The sequence below is a fragment of the Bombina bombina genome, chromosome 4 (genome assembly GCF_027579735.1).
Source record: "Bombina bombina isolate aBomBom1 chromosome 4, aBomBom1.pri, whole genome shotgun sequence".
Lineage (NCBI taxonomy): Eukaryota > Metazoa > Chordata > Amphibia > Anura > Bombinatoridae > Bombina > Bombina bombina.
Window position 1 is genome coordinate 358,236,784 of NC_069502.1, and position 16,420 is coordinate 358,253,203.

At 38.4% G+C, this 16,420-nt stretch overlaps 1 non-coding gene across 1 annotated transcript; it reads left to right on the top strand.

Moving 5' to 3' along the window:
- Positions 1 to 1,949: 1,949 nt before the first annotated feature.
- TRNAS-UGA (transfer RNA serine (anticodon UGA)) lies at positions 1,950 to 2,031 on the top strand. Its single transcript has one exon. It is a non-coding gene; the product is annotated as a tRNA-Ser (tRNA).
- Positions 2,032 to 16,420: the final 14,389 nt, after the last annotated feature.

The window sequence follows — 16,420 nt, forward strand, 5'->3', positions numbered from 1 at the left end:
TCAGTGTTGTTGAACCGTTCAGCAGTCCCTGGGCCTCCCAGGTGGTGCTGGTCCCCAAGAAAGATAGTACTACCCAGTTCTCCATTGACTATCGTAAGCTCAATGACAGAATCACCACCGACGCCTACCCCATGCCCCGAATCAATGACCTCCTAAATAGAATCACCAGAGGTTACTTCCTTACTACCCTTGACCTCTGCAAGGGGTATTGAAAGATTCCCCTAGACCCTGAGTCTGTCCCCAAGTCTGCTTTCATCACCCCTTTCGGCCTCTACCAGTTTAAGGTCATGCCATTTGGGATGAAGAACGCTCCAGGCACCTTTTAGAGGATGGTGGATCGCCTGCTGGATGGCTTCCAGAACTATGCCTGCGCATACCTGGATGACATCGCCATCTTCAGCTAAACCTGGGAGGACCATTTGATCCACCTAGGTGTTGTTTCAGATTGCCTCAGATCCACCAGGCTGACCCTGAAGCCCGACAAATGCACCATAGGTCGCTTGGAGGTCCAGTATCTGGGCCACTGAGTGGGCTGTAGAAGGCAGCAGCAAGAGCTGGCCAAGGTTGAGGCAGTGGCAAACTGGCCTACTCCACGAACCAAGACCCAAGTCCTAGCCTTCCTAGGATTCCTGGCTATTATCGAAAATTCGCCCCCAATTACAGTACCCTTGCCAAATCCCTGCCCGACCTAATTTGTAAAAGACTGTCCGACAGGTCCTGTGGTCCCCAGAGTGTGAAGCTGCCTTCCAAAGCTTCAAAACCGCATTGGTCACTGCACCCTGTCTTAGTCGTTTCTAACTCCAACAAACGTTTTTGTGTTCATGCAGATGCCTCCTTGTTCACTTTGGGAGCAGTCCTAAGCCAAGTGGATGAAGGAGGACAAGACCACCCATAGCCTACATCAGTAGGAAGCTGTTACTGTGTTATTGTTATTGTGCACCCCCTTAATGGTCTATTATGTGAGGGATTTAGTGCACCATTGGACATGCAGAATTTAGCGAGCCCCAAATTTATTGATAGAGTGATAAAAAATAACTTTTGACTTGTAATATGAGAGCAAACATAGAAACCCCGTTGATTGCTCTTGAGCAATGTTAATGCACCAGCAACCTTGGCATTATTAGCACCACACTCTAACCAACTGAGCTAACCAGCCTGTGCATGCCTGCTTCTTGTGTTTGTGGGCTAGCTCTCAGGCTGCTCTGGCTCAGGCCTGAAATGTAAAAGCCAAAGAGGGAACAATGGGCTTCCTGGGAACAAACATAGGACTTTTCCAATAAATAAATACATTAAAAAAACTGCAAGAAATGATTATGAGAAAAAAATAAAAAAGTCAATAAACCTGTCGTAATCATCTGAAGGGAAGCCAAGCAATATTCTGTATGGCTTGGACCCACCCTGGAAAATAGGCAGATACTGGACTTTTTAGCTTTGCTAATTGAAGGTTTGTTCCAGACTCTTTCCTTTTGATGTCTTTGCTAGGCTGTGTTGTCGTGGCCAAGTGGTTAAGGCAATAAACTAAAAATCATTTGGGGTCTCTCTGCACAGGTTCGAATCCGGCTGACTATGATATTCTTTAGCGTGTGTCCGGCTCATTTTGCCTGCAAGAGGTCCCTCCTTTTACCACCTTACGCACCAGGAGTGTGTGTTAATCTGTTTAGCTGTTCAGTTGGGGAGCATAAGAACCAGTAAGCAATAGGTGAAGCAGCTAAGGGGCATGCTGCTAGACCCCAGCACTCTCTCCTTTTTTATGGGAAGATTTGATGTTGCAGAGATGGGGAAGAGGAAGTGGCCTGTACGGGGATAAGCCTGTCGTAAGCATATGAAGGGAAGCCAGGCAATGTTCTGTGTGGTTTGGACCCTGGAATGTAGGTAGTTACCAGGCTTTGGTAAGTGAAGGTTGGGTTCAGACTCTCTCTTTTAATCCAACAACGACATACTGGAGACATGTAGTCATGGCTGAGGGGTAAAGGCGATGGACTTGAAATCCATTGAGGTTTCCCTGTGCAGGTTTGAATCCTGCTGACTATGGTGCCCTTTAACAAGTGTCCGTCACCTTTCCTTTAGCCACCTGATGCAGCAGGGGTGTGCATGCATCTTTTTAGCTGACTTAGGTTAGGCGGCATAAGGACCGGTAACCAAAAGGGAAAGCTGCAAAAAGGGTGCACGCACTGCGGTGGTCCAAAAGTCGCCCATGGCATACTGCAGGGCCATGGCTGTGTCTCCATTTTCTGGCAGAAGCTTTGATGTCACAGAGAAGGGGAAAAGGAAGTGGCCCGTACGACCTTGACATTATTAGCACCATGCTCTAAACAACTGAGCTAACCTGCCTGTGCATGCGTGCGGGCATGAATGCATGCATGTCTGCTGCTTGTGTTTGTGGGCTAGCGCTCAGGCTGTTCTGACTCAGGCCGGAAATTTAAAAGTCAAAAATAGAACAATGGGCTTTCTGGGAGCAAGCATAGGACTTTTCCAATAAATACATTAAAAAAACTGCAAGAAATGATTACGAGAAAAAAATAAAAAAGTCAATAAGCCTGTCGTAAGCATCTAAAGGGAAGCCAGGTAATATTCTGTATGGCTTGGACCCACCCTGGAAAGTAGGCAGCTACCAGGTTTTTTAGCTTTGGTAGTTGAAGGTTTGCTCCAGACTCTTTCCTTTTGATGTCCCTGCACAGGTTTGAATCCTGCCGACTACGGCACCCTTTAACAAGTATCTGGCCCCTTTCCTTTAACCACCTGATGCAGCAGGGGTGCACATGCATCTGTTTAGCTGGCTTAAGTTGGGCGGTATGAGGACCAGTTACCAAAAGGTTAAGCTACTAAGGGGTGCAAGCACTGCAGTGGTCCAAAAGTAGCCAACGGCATACTGCAAGACCTGCGCTGTCTCTACATTTTCTGGCAGAAGCTTTAATGTCACAGAGAAGTAAGTGACCCATATGGGGATCGAACACACGACCTAAGCATTATTTGTACCATGCACTAACCAACAGAGCTAACCGCTCTGCGCATGCCTGCTGTTTGTGTTTGCGGGCTAGCTCTCAGGCTACTCTGACTCAGGCCTGAAATTTAAAAGCCAAAGATGGAACAATGGGCTTCGTGGGAGCAGGCATAGGGCTTTTCCAATAAATAAATACATTAAAAAAACTGCAAGAAATGATTACGATAAAAAAATAAAAAAGTCAATAAGCCTGTTGTAAGCATCTGAAGGGAAGCCAGGGAATTTTCTGTATGGTTTTGACCCACCCTGGAAAGTAGGCAGCTACCGGGCTTTTAAGCTTTGGTAGTTGAAGGTTTGCTCCAGACTCTTTACTTTTGTTGTCATCACCAACCTATGTAGTCATGGCCGAGTGGTTAACGCAATGAACTAAAAATCCATTGTGATTTGCCTACGCAGGTTAGAATCCTGCCGACTACATCTTTCTTTAGCGTGTGTCCGGCTCCTTTCGCCCGCAATAGCTCTCCCTTCTTTTACCACCTTACGCACAAAGGGTTGTGTGTTAATCTGTTTAGCTGTTCAGTTGGGGAGCATAAAAATTAGTAAGCAATCGGTGAAGCAGCAAAGTGCTGAGTCCTTCAAACCTAGAAAGCAAAAATGTTATTGCGCACCCCCTTAATGGTCTATTATGTGAGGGATTTAGTGCACCATTGGAAATGCAGAAGTTAGCAAGCCCCAAATTTATTGATAGAGGGATAAAAAATAAACTTTTGACTTGTAATATGAGAGCAAAAATAGAAACCCTGTTGATTGCTCTTGAGCAATGTTAATGTACAATACTGCTAATATTTTTACAATCCACTTAATCTAGGCCTATATGTATAACATTGGTGGTCAAGATACTTGCATTTCCTGAACTTTCCTTGGTAAACTTTCAAGAAAAAGGAGATAAGGTTTAAGAAAGGATAACAAGAAGAAAAGATATATTTGATAAAAAATTTAAATAGATTTTTTATTATTATTACTTGATTGTGAAATCTTTGCTCTAGACTGATTCTCTAGATTTCTGGTATTTCACATAATACTAAATCACCAAAATTACACAGTAAATAGTGATCATTTTCATCTTCCCACCATCTTTAATTATTGCCACAATTTAAATATGTGGTCTTAGATAGTGGACGCAGGCACATGAGACATTGTGATACTATTCCAAAGCTTTCATAGGAATATTTGCATGATTTTCTAATGTTGCATATTATATGACACTGTTCTCCATTTACCACAAAACAGATTCTCTTCAGAATCACTATAGAAAGTCACAGTCACAATAAGGAAATCATTGTTGGTTACATTTAGAGCCGTATAGATATTATTGAACACCAAAATGTTCTTTTCACCTTTTAAGAAAGAATGAAATTGTTTAACGTTGCTCTACTAATTTTTCATGGGACTGTCTGTACGCTCACTAGTATAATAAAAAGAATACTCTTGACATATTTCAATATTGCATTACAATATTTTATTTTTAAATATTGATAGAATATGTTTTATATCAATTAAAAAAATCAGGCATCAAGTGTTCTTTAAAGGGACATTTTGCTCAAGTTTTTTTTCCCTCTAAAATAGAGACTTTCAGTATGTATAGCAGTATTTTTTTTTTTGATAGCCTATATATATTGTAATAGGAAATAGCAAAGCACCTAAGAGCAGGATCTCACAGATAATATAGTCTCATGTTCAGTAATTGTGGTTAAAGGGATAGAAAAGTTAAAATTAAACTTGCATAATTCAGATAGAGCAGGTCATACTTTTAAATTCACTTCTATTTTCAAATGTGCTTCGTTCTCTTAGTATCCCTTGTTAAACAATGCTAATTGGTGCCTGCACACATTTGTCTCTTGTGATTGGCTAAATAGATATTTTCAGCTTTCTTTCAGTTGTGCAATGCTGTCTGTGCTGCCTCAATGGGGCATAGAATATTACATAGCCTCTGTTAATATTCATGTTGTTATAGTTAAGAAATTATATATTTTTATGCCATTTTTCTCAAGGCTTCCCTATGTTTATTCTGTACTGCCATCTAGTGACCCTTTTTTGGTAATGCTCCTGTTTTCTATAGTTTCTTACCTCTGACTTATTATGCATTTCTTTTTTGTGTATTGCTCCGCCCTTGTAGTTTGATGATGTTTTCCTGTGTCATGGCTGCAGCTAACAGGCCTCATGTAATAAGCACTCATGTTAATTACATTGCAAGCTACAATCAGTATCAACTTTTGACCGCTTAAATACTGTAACCATTCATTTATCTGCTGTATTTTATTATCTGCTGTAAGCTGATATTCAGACTAAAGCAACTTTGTGGATGGACAAGGTATTGGTGAGTTCAGCTATCTGACAAGGATTGTCTGCAGTGATTGCATCTTCTTATACGGGCCAGGCATAGAGATCTCAGCAAGGGATAGATCATTATTACAACTATGTGAGTCAGAATACTGACCCTTCAGCAATGGATAACAAGAGAATGAAGAAAATTTGATAATATAATTAAATTGGAAAGTTGTTTAAAATTGTATGTTCTATCTGAATCATAAAATAATTTTTTTGGGGTTAACTAACCCTTTGTAGTCCAAAGTAATTCTAAAAATCTTGGTTGTTGTTTAGTTCTGAGGACTGGTACTAAAGAAAGGATAGACTTAGAAGTTAGTGATCGTATATGCTAAAGGCAAGACAAGAAGAACTGAAGAGAAATGGAGAATGGTCTGATGAAAAAAAAAGGTTGACAAGTTAATGCATTTAACAAGATCCAAGAAGTGATTTAAAAAGGAAAGTGACCAAATTGTTAAAAAATATCATATACTTATTAAGGGATGATATGTGATTTAATTTCTGTATGTTAATCTCACATTGTAGATTCCATTACCTTCATACATAAAATTAAAATACGATAAATAGCTCTATACCCTATGATTGTAGCTCCAATCTCTTCCTAGCTAAATACTTTTCATTATTACTTATGCATATTCCTCTATAAGAACATAGAAATGGTATGTGATGCCGCAATCTTTGTTCTATTTGATAATCTTTGTGTGATAGCAATGTATATCTTGCTCTGTTGTAATTATTGTTTATGGACGAATCTTGGATGTTACTTTTCCACACAACTTCAATATAAATTGTTTTTTTTTAAAAAAAATATATATATCATATATTTACCTTGGCAGATTTTCTAATTTAACAGATTATAGAGGATTAGCAAGGTCTCAAAATCCTTTTGAAAATGTTTATCTGCTAAATGTATTTTCTAAACACAACAATAGTCTGGATAAGTAAATTTTATGGACTGAAATATTGGCCCCAGAAAGGTTCCTAAGTGACCCAGAACAAGCAATCCCTTTAAAGTATATATAAAGAGTAGTGATGTCATTGTTCGCGAACCGGCGAACCGCGCGAACCGCCATTGACTTCAATAGGCAGGCGAACTTTAAAACCTACAAGGACTCTTTCTGGCCACAATAGTGATGGAAAAGTTGTTTCAAGGGGACTAACACCTGGACTGTGGCATGCTGGAGGGGGATCCATGGCAAAACTCCCAATGAAAATTACATAGTTGATGCAGAGTCTGCTTTTAACATTGCTATTCAATGGCACTAGCAAACTGATGATTCAAAATCTAACAATTTTTAATTTTAAATATTAACAATACTGTTATAACAAATATGATTGGTGTAACTAGTTGGCAAGTGGGCCTGGCACACAGGCTGGCAGGCAGGAGGAAACTGCAATTCAATGGCACTAGGAGACTGAAGATTCACAGTCAAAAAAGTTATGATTTAAAAAAAATTCAATACTGTTACAAAAAATATGAATGGTGGCACTAGTTGGCTAGTGGGCCGGGCACACACGCTGGCAGGCAGGAGGAAACTGCAATTCAATGGCACGAGCAAACTGATGATTCACAATCTAGCAATTTTTTATTTTAAATATTAACAATACTGTTACAACAAATATGATTGGTGTAACTAGTTGGCAAGTGGGCCTGGAACAGACGCTGGCAGGCAGGCAACTGCAATTAAATAACAATAGCAGAATGATGTTACAGTTTGTTTTTAAAAAAGTTACAAAAATGTTACAACAGATAGGAGTAAAGGCACTCAGGATAGAACTAGGCACAGTATGTGCTGCCAGCCTGACACACAGGCTGGCACTAGTGGTGGCAGGCTGGCCTGTGAACTAATATTAAATAACACTCGAAGAGTGATGTAATTTTTTTTTTTACAAATTTTAATGTTATGTTACAACAGATAGGAGTCGTGGACTGGCACTGAGGATGGAAGTAGGCACAGTATATGCTGGCAGCCAGACACACAGGCTGGCACTAATGGCAGCCTGGCTGGCCTGGCAACTAAAATTGTATAACACTAGAAGAGAACTGATGTTAAAAAAAATTTTACATAAAATTTACACTAATGTTGTTACACCAGATATAAGTGGTGGAAAAAAAATTTAATCTGTGTAACACTATATGATGTGGGCCAGAAACACACAGGCCTGATGGAAAAAGAAATTAAATTACACTAGCAGCAAGATGATTTAAAAAATTTTTTTAACTTTAAAATAATGTAAAGCAGATATGAGTCGTGGCTGGTAGGTAGGGCAGCAATTTACCACAGTATGCTGTGTAAGTGAGAAACCCACAGGCCTGATAGAAAATTAAATTAGATTACACTAGCAAAATAATTTAAAAGTTTTTCTTTTAAATTTAAAATAATGTTAAGCAGATATGAGTGGTGGCACTGGCTGGCTGCTACATAGGGCAGCAATTAACAACAGTATGCTCTGTAAGTCAGATACACACAGGCCTGATAGAAAATAAAATTAGATTACACAAGCAAAATGATTTAAAGATTTATTTTTTTTAATTTAAAGAAAAAGGTTAAGCACATATGAGTCGTGGCTAATAGCCTTGGAAGGGCAGCAATTAAAAACAGTAGGCTCTGTAAGTCAGATACACACAGGCCTGATAGAAAATAAAATTAGATTAGACTAGCAAAATTATTTAAGGTTTTTTTTTTTTATTTAAAGAAAAAAGGTTAAGCACATATGAGTCATGGCTGCTAGCCTTGGTAAGGCAGCAATTAACCACAATAGGCTCTGTAAGTCAGATACACACAGGCCTGATAGAAAATAAAATTAGATTACACTAGCAAAATGATTTAAAAAATTTTTTTGGGGAATTTAAAAAAAGGTTAAACACATATGAGTCGTGGCTGATAGACTAGGAAGGGCAGCAATTAAACACAGTATGCTCTGTAAGTCAGCAAAACACACAGGCCTGATAGAAAATGAAATTAGATTACACTAGCAAAATGATTTAAAAGTTTTTTTTTTTTAATTTAAAATAAGGTTAAGCAGATATGAGTGGTGGCTGGCACAGAACAATTAACCAAAAGACTGAAAAAAACTGAAGTATATGCTGTGTGAGCCTGAGAAACACAGGCCTGATAGAAAATGAAAATAAATTACACTAGCAAAATAATTTCAAAGTTTTGTTGGTTAAATTTAAACTAATGTTGTTAGGCAGATATCAGTGGTGGCACTAATCACAGCATATGCTGTGAGCCTCACACACAGGCTGAAAGCCAGGCAAATGCAAATAAAAATACAAAGAAAAAAAAAAAACGACTGAAGTTATAGCCCTAAAAAGGGCTTTTTGGGGTGCTGTCCTTGCAGCAGAGATGAGATGAGTCCTTCAGGACTGTAGTGGACACTAAATACACTAGCCTAGCTATCTATTTCCCTATAATGGCAGCAGCAGCAACACAAAAGGTCCTCTCACTAACAAAGCAAGGTCGTAATGAGTCTAAAATGGCTGCTGCCAAGAAGCTGGGAGGGTCTGTGATGGAGTGTCTGATGCTGATTGGCTCTAATGTGTCAGAAGGCTGTGACATACAGGGTCAAAGTTTCCTCAAAGATGACACATAGGGGGCGGATCGAACATCGCATATGTTCGCCCGCAGCGGCGAACGCGAACAAGCTATGTTCGCCGGGAACTGTTCGGCGAACAGTTCGCAACATCACTAATGAAGAGACTCCAAAAGTAGTTTATGGATAGATACCATTGGGTGAGGAAATATTAATTTCCCCTATATGGCATTTGCTTGTCTTTTTGGCTTTAGGTTTATATCATTGGTTAAATACAGAACTCAAAATAGCATACATTTGATAATGAATCTTGATGATTGTGCCTAGTCTCTAATAGCAATTAAATATGTGTTTCCTTTAAAATAGATTTAAAGTTTTTCCAAGTTAATAACTTTACAACTTTACAACACTTTGGATTATTATAAAATAGACTTTGATAAGACTTAATACTATGTCTTTATTACAGATAGTGTATTTCTTTATTCAGTGTGATTTATTTTGTCCTTGCAAAATAAAACATGTGTTCACAAATGTTTTGGACTACAAAGAAACCAGATGGTGCCATGCTTTGAATATCCTAAATAATAAATTATAAAAAAATATTCTCAGGGCCCCCACAGTTCTGACTGTTTCACATGAAATTTATTTCATATTTCCATGCCAGTTTTTTATGGTAATACCTATCCTTGGGATGCTCTTGGCACCTGCAGTTGGAACATACAGAGTGAATACAGGAAAATGTACAGAAATAGCATACATAGCACAAATACAACTCTGTTAGTGAAGGGGGAAGCATTTAAATAGTTCTGACAACACCTGTTCTATTACATTACACCCTGATATTTGAGCCAAAGGGAAAATGTAGATAATTTTTATGTCATTATTCCCTATAGTGGAGATGATCCATTCTTTATAAACCTATATAGGGCTAGATTACAAGTGGAGTGCAAAAATATTGCTGCTATTGTGTGTTAACATGACTTCTATTTCTAAACTTATAATACAAGTCTAATCTTATTTTTATCATTCAAGAGAGTCTACTTTGCGCTATTATCTGCATGTCAGATAGTGCAGTCAATTTAATCCCTTGCATAGTGCTAGATTATGAGTAGAGCTTGTTAATTTCACTAGACGGAGGCATCGTGTTGAGTTTGTTTTATGATTTGAAAGTAAAATGTTAGCGTGACAATTAAAATCCAAAGCAGGTAAAAAGAATATCGCAACCATAGACTTCAATGGAGAGCACAAACTGCAAAAAAAAAAAACACCCGCAATAACCCAATCACATTTATTCAAGTGTACTAAACCCGACATGATGTAGAAAAATTTCACATTCCAATGTTATATTTTCTATTTATTCTTAAAAACATATTTTATATATATATATATATATATATAATTATGTTTTTTGTAAAATATATAGCTATACCTATATATAATATTAATAAATATATATATATATATACATATATATATATATATACATATATATATATATATATATATATATATACTGTATGTATATATGTATATACACAAAGTCCCAGAGCTCTGCACACACTTTGAATCTGTGAGTCTGCCCGGGGTGCATCAAAGGTAAGCAATAGATCATAAGAAAGGACTCACTCTCAGGGACTTGCAAATATAGTAATTTAATACAAATATATAGTAACGTTTTGGGGTAGTTAGCCCCGTCCTCAGACCATGTTTAAAACACCCCAAATAGTGAAATAAATACACTTACCCTCCACCAAGTGCAAGTGATGAAACCGGAAACAACCATGGCGTCCTACCTTCACCACTGCGCAGGTCCAGAGGTTGCCATGGCAACCGGAAGTCGTGTCCCTCTACTATCCAAAGCGTTAGATCCGCAACTGGCTGGCCCGCCCATCTGCACTGAGTTACAGTGCCAAAAGTTGCCATGGAAGCCGGATGATGCTACCTATTGGGGATACATACGGCAGCACAATATTAAATAGATCAATGTTAAAAGCATAATATAATACAACAAATAACCATGCCAATAATCTTCATGCAGCACGGAAATCATGAGAGAAAAAGAGAGAATATAGCCTAATCACAATATATGCTTACAGCAATGGAAGGCTTAGAATATAATATATATATAATAGAAATAGCAAAATAACAGAATAGTATCTAGTACTGTAATAAAATCACTATCACAAAGTACATTGCAGCATTGGCATAGTGCCCTGATTAGGGGACCCTATTTGGACGTTTAAGAAGCAAGTGTATACATCTTTACAATATGCACTTTCTGAAAACCTTATTGATGCCCAACTTTGGGGGTTCCTAACAGTGCAATTTCCACGTACGCCAGTGTTTTATACACTGCCAGAAGTACATAAACATGCTACTTTACCGCCGGGGAGACCCATAGTCTTTGCTATCGGCTCTTTGTTACAACCTGTAGCCACCTACTTGGATTCATTGTTGCAACCGTTGGTTCGCAACATGCCATCGTTCTTGTTGGATTCCATGGCCCTAATTCGAGAACTCAAGCTTTTGAATACCTTAAAGGGGACTGAGATATTAGTCACCTTAGATGTTGTAAGTCTATACACTCTTATACCACATAATCAGGGTATTGATGCTGTTCACAATCATCTATGTAGGTATCCTTATGTTGGACCTAACATTGAATGGATCTTGGAACTATTACACTACTGCTTAACGATGAATTACTTCCGTTTTGAAAACCTATTCTATCTACAACTCTTAGGTACTGCGATGGGGTCAAGCATGGCCCCTTCGTATGCTAACCTCTATATGGCTTAATTTGAACAACATCAGACCAACCTATTTCACCATCCAAATATAAAAATATTTTGTTGCTATATAGATGGCCTATTTATGATTTGGGATGGAACTGTTCAAGATTTACAGCTATGGTTCCAACAATTGAATGAGATTCGTTCTACATTGCAATTTAAAATGCAGTATAGCGAACTGTCTGTGGATTTTCTTGATTTATGCATATATAAGGACAAACAATAACTATCTACTACACTATTCCGCAAAGAAACGGATAGGAACTTTTTTTTACAGGCCACCAGCTGTCATCCTCCGGCCTTAAAGAATGCTCTTCTCATCTCACAATTCAAACAAATAGTAAGGAACAATAGTGATCCTACACAAGCGAAAGAACAACTGCTGGAAATGAAGTCAAGGTTCTTGCAACGTGGGTATGGAGAACAACATCTAAACAATCACCTGAGGAAGTTTTGGGACTTGTCACAAGATGAAGCCTTGGTGGCTAATGCCAATAAGGCAAATATAGCCAAGATGACATACTTGACTACCTTTACGGGGGATAAACAAGGCCTTCCAGCAGTAATGAAGAAGGATTGGAATATAGCGCACTCTGATTCCAGTCTCCCTTTTTCTAATATGGGACCGCCTAGAGTGAGCTTTAGAAAATCTAGATCCATTCGGGACACTCTTGTTAAAGTAGATCCTATAGGGTGCTATAAAAAACAGACATGGCTTAACCCACCTAAGCGGGGTTGCTATAAATGTCTGGGCTGTACCACCTGTAATGGCCTTAGTACCACTAAATCTTTTGTACACCCACATACCAATCAGCAATATATTATCAAACACAGGGTGACTTGTACCACTGAATATGTTGTATATCTCATTCATTGTCCATGTGGACTTTATTATATGGGCAAAACAATTGACAACCTACGTACCCGAATGGCCAACCACCGCACTGCCATTAGATATGCTATTGATAAAAAGGAATCCTGCCAGCCTGTGGCTAGGCATTTTGCACTGGCTGGCCATACGGTGTCAAATCTTAGGTATGTTATTATTGATCATGTCCCCAGATTAACCAGAGGGGGAGACAGGGCCAAACTTCTTTTACAAAAAGAGTCTCAATGGATTTTTACTCTTAACACCTTGGCACCCAAAGGGTTAAATGTAAACTTAGATTGGCACTGTTTCGTATAATCAGGGCACTATGTCAATGCTGCAATGTACTTTGTGATAGTGATTTTATTACAGTACTAGATACTATTCTGTTATTTTGCTATTTCTATTATATCATATTCATTCTAAGCCTTCCATTGCTGTAAGCATATATTGTGATTAGGCTATATTCTCTCTTTTTCTCTCATGATTTCCGTGCTGCATAAAGATTATTGGCATGGTTATTTGTTGTATTATATTATGATTTTAACATTGATCTATTTAATATTGTGCTGCCGTATGTATCCCCAATAGGTAGCATCCGGCTTCCATGGCAACCTTTGGCACTGTAACTCAGTGCAGATGGGCAGGCCAGCCAGTTGTGGATCTAACGCTTTGGATAATAGAGGGATGTGACTTCTGGTTGCCATGGCAACCTCCAGACCTGCGCAGTGGTGCAGGTAGGACGCCATGGTTGTTTCCGGTTTCGTTGCTTGCACTTGGTGGAGGGTAAGTGTATTTATTTCACTATTTGGGGTGTTTTAAACATGGTCTGAGGATGGGGCTAACTACCCCAAAACGTTACTATATATTTGTATTAAATTACTATATTTGCAAGCCCCAGAGAGTGCGTCCTTTCTTATGATCTATATATATATATATATATATAAATATATGTATGTGTGTGTGTTTGTATGTATGTATATATATATATATATATATATATATATATATATATATATATAAATATATACAGTCATGGTCAAAAAAATTGGCACCCCTGCATTTCCTGTCAGATAATGCACCACTTAGCACAAAAAAATTGTTGCAATTACAAATGTTTAGGCATTCTTATGTTTATTTCATTTGTTTTTATTGGTATGACAGAAAAAAAGTGGAGAAAAAAAGCCAAATCTGACACATTACACGTAAAACTCCAAAAATAGACTAGACAAAGTTATTGGCACCTTCTCAAAATTGTAAGAAATAATTGCATTCCAAGTTTGTGATGCTCCTGTAATTTGTAATTAAGCTCACCTGTGTCAATTAACAGGTGTGAAATATAGAAATCACACCGTCAATCAGTTAAAATGGTGAAAAATGTACTCAACCTTTCTGTTGTTTGTTTCTGTGTGCCACACTGAGCATGGAGAAGTGAAAGAACAGCAAAGAATTGTCTGAGGATTTGAGAACAAAAATTGTGTAAACAATGGACAATCTCAATGTTATAAGTCCAACTCCAAAGATCTTAAAGTTCCTGTGTCCACTGTGCACAACATTGTCAAGAGGTTTACAGCCCATGGCACTGTAGCTAATCTCCCTGAACGTGGACGAAAGAGAAAAATTGATTAAAGATTTCAACGGATTGTTCGAATGGAGGATAAAGAACCTTGATCAGCTTCCAAACAAATTCAAGCTGACCTTCAGGCACAGGGTACAAATGTGTTAGCTTGCACTATACGTCGCCATCTGAATGAAAAGGGACTCTATGGTAGGAGACCCATGAGGACCCCACTGCTGACACAGAAACATAAAAAAGCCAGATTGGAGTTTGCCAAAACTTACCTGATTAATGCAAAATAATTATGGGAGAATGTGCTGTGGACAGACAAAACAAAATTACAGCTTTTTGGTAAAGCCCATCATTCTACTGTTTTCAGTAAAAGAAATGAGGCTTTTAAAGAAAAGAATACAGCCCCTACAGTCAAACATGGTGGAGGTTCTCTAATGTTTTGGGGTTACTTTGCTGCTTCAGACACTGGATTTATTGACTGTGTGAAATCTGAAGACTACCAAAGAATTCTGTGGTGCAATGAAGGACCCAGTGTCAGAAAGTTGGGTCTCCGTCAGATGTCATTGGTCTTACAGCAGGACTATGATCCAAATCACATGTCAATAAGCACCCTGAAATGGTTAAGAAAAAGCGCTTAAGAGTATTGAACTGGACAGCAACGAGTCCAGATCTCAATCCCATAGAGCACCTGTGGAGAGACCTGGAACAGTTGGCAAAAGAAGAGTGGTCCAAAATTCCAGTAGAGAGGTGTAAGGAACTAATTGATGGTTACAGGAATCAATTGATTCCAGTTATTTTTTCCAAGGGGTATGGTAACAAATATTAAATTGAGGGTGCCAATAATTTTGTCCCGTCCATTTTTGGAGTTTTGCATGGTATGTGTCATGAGAAAGCCTAAACATACAGGTGATTTATTTGGATAGCTTTATAAGCTCAGACTTTAGAGGGAGTGGTGTCTGACAAAGCCTCGAGACAACCCAGAAAGGGGAAGGTCAAAATGGGTCATCCTCCTGAAGCAGTTCAGCTCATCACTGTTGGAGTTTGTTAGTTAAACAGTGGGTAAATGCTGACTCGATAGTTCCTTTTGCGGTATTGGGGGTTCTAGGAAGCCAATAAGGAAGTAGCTGGTCTTAATCACAAGCTGAAGGATGCCGTGAGCCAACACGGTTAAGAACAGTGGCTGTGTAACCTTTTGCTGGATTGCTGCTAATCAAGTTCCTCTTTGTTTACTAAGCAACTGCCTGGGAAGCACATCATTTGGATCTAGAGGATCGGTGCGTATGAAAAGGAACTCTGTGTTTAATGCTTGAAATAATGTGGTAACCCTTTTCAGTATATGCATGATTTATTTTGATCACAGTTTCTCAGTCTGGAGCATGGGTTAGGATTAAGAGCCCAGCAACAGAGGACACTTATCTGTTTTACACATTTGTTTATAATCGAAGAGCGTGCAGTTGCACTAAGAGCTCTCTATTACATGGCACATTTTATGTGCAGAACTTCTGTGATGTTTTTCTAGGTGTCCTTTTTCTCATGGTTGTTTTGGCCTATTTAATATGCAGTGTTGTTATTTACCAATTTCTGGTACTTTATGAAATACACTGGTAATTAATCCATTTAAAAAATCATCATTTGGTGCAACTGTGGTCATTTTTTAGCATTTAGTGTTTTCTATTTATTAGTCACTGTTAGAACATAACAAAGATTTTGTATTAATAGCCAATATTTGGTGTGTGACGACATTATATTTTATTACTTTATATATACAGTATATATATATATATATATATATATATACAGTATATATATATATATATATACACACACACACACACACACAAAGAGAATCACATTTGCAGGAACGAACAACCAGCACAATAACATTGTTATCCTGTTCTATGGGGATTTACTACCTGAGTGCAGCTTATTTTTATTTTACCCCAGTTATGCTTTCACAGAGATATTCCTGTGGTATATAAGTCTATTACAGCCAGTCCAGCGCCAAAATACCATACAATTCCTCTCAAAACAAGTAACACAACAAGCCCAGATGATCGTTTCGGCCTTCAATTTGCCTCATCAGTGAGGTGTAGCTATATTCCTCTAAGCACACTGAGCAAGGAGTCAACATCTGATTGCCCCTTTTTCCCTTAGGGAGACTTAATAAACATAGAGAGAAGCGCACTCACAGGAATAAACAACCAGCTAAATAACATTGTTTGCCTGTTCTATGACAATTTACCACCTGAGTGCAGCTTCTTTTTAGCCCAGTAATGCTTTTCACAGAGTAGAACGTCCCTGTAGTATATCAGTCTGATCCTGCCTAT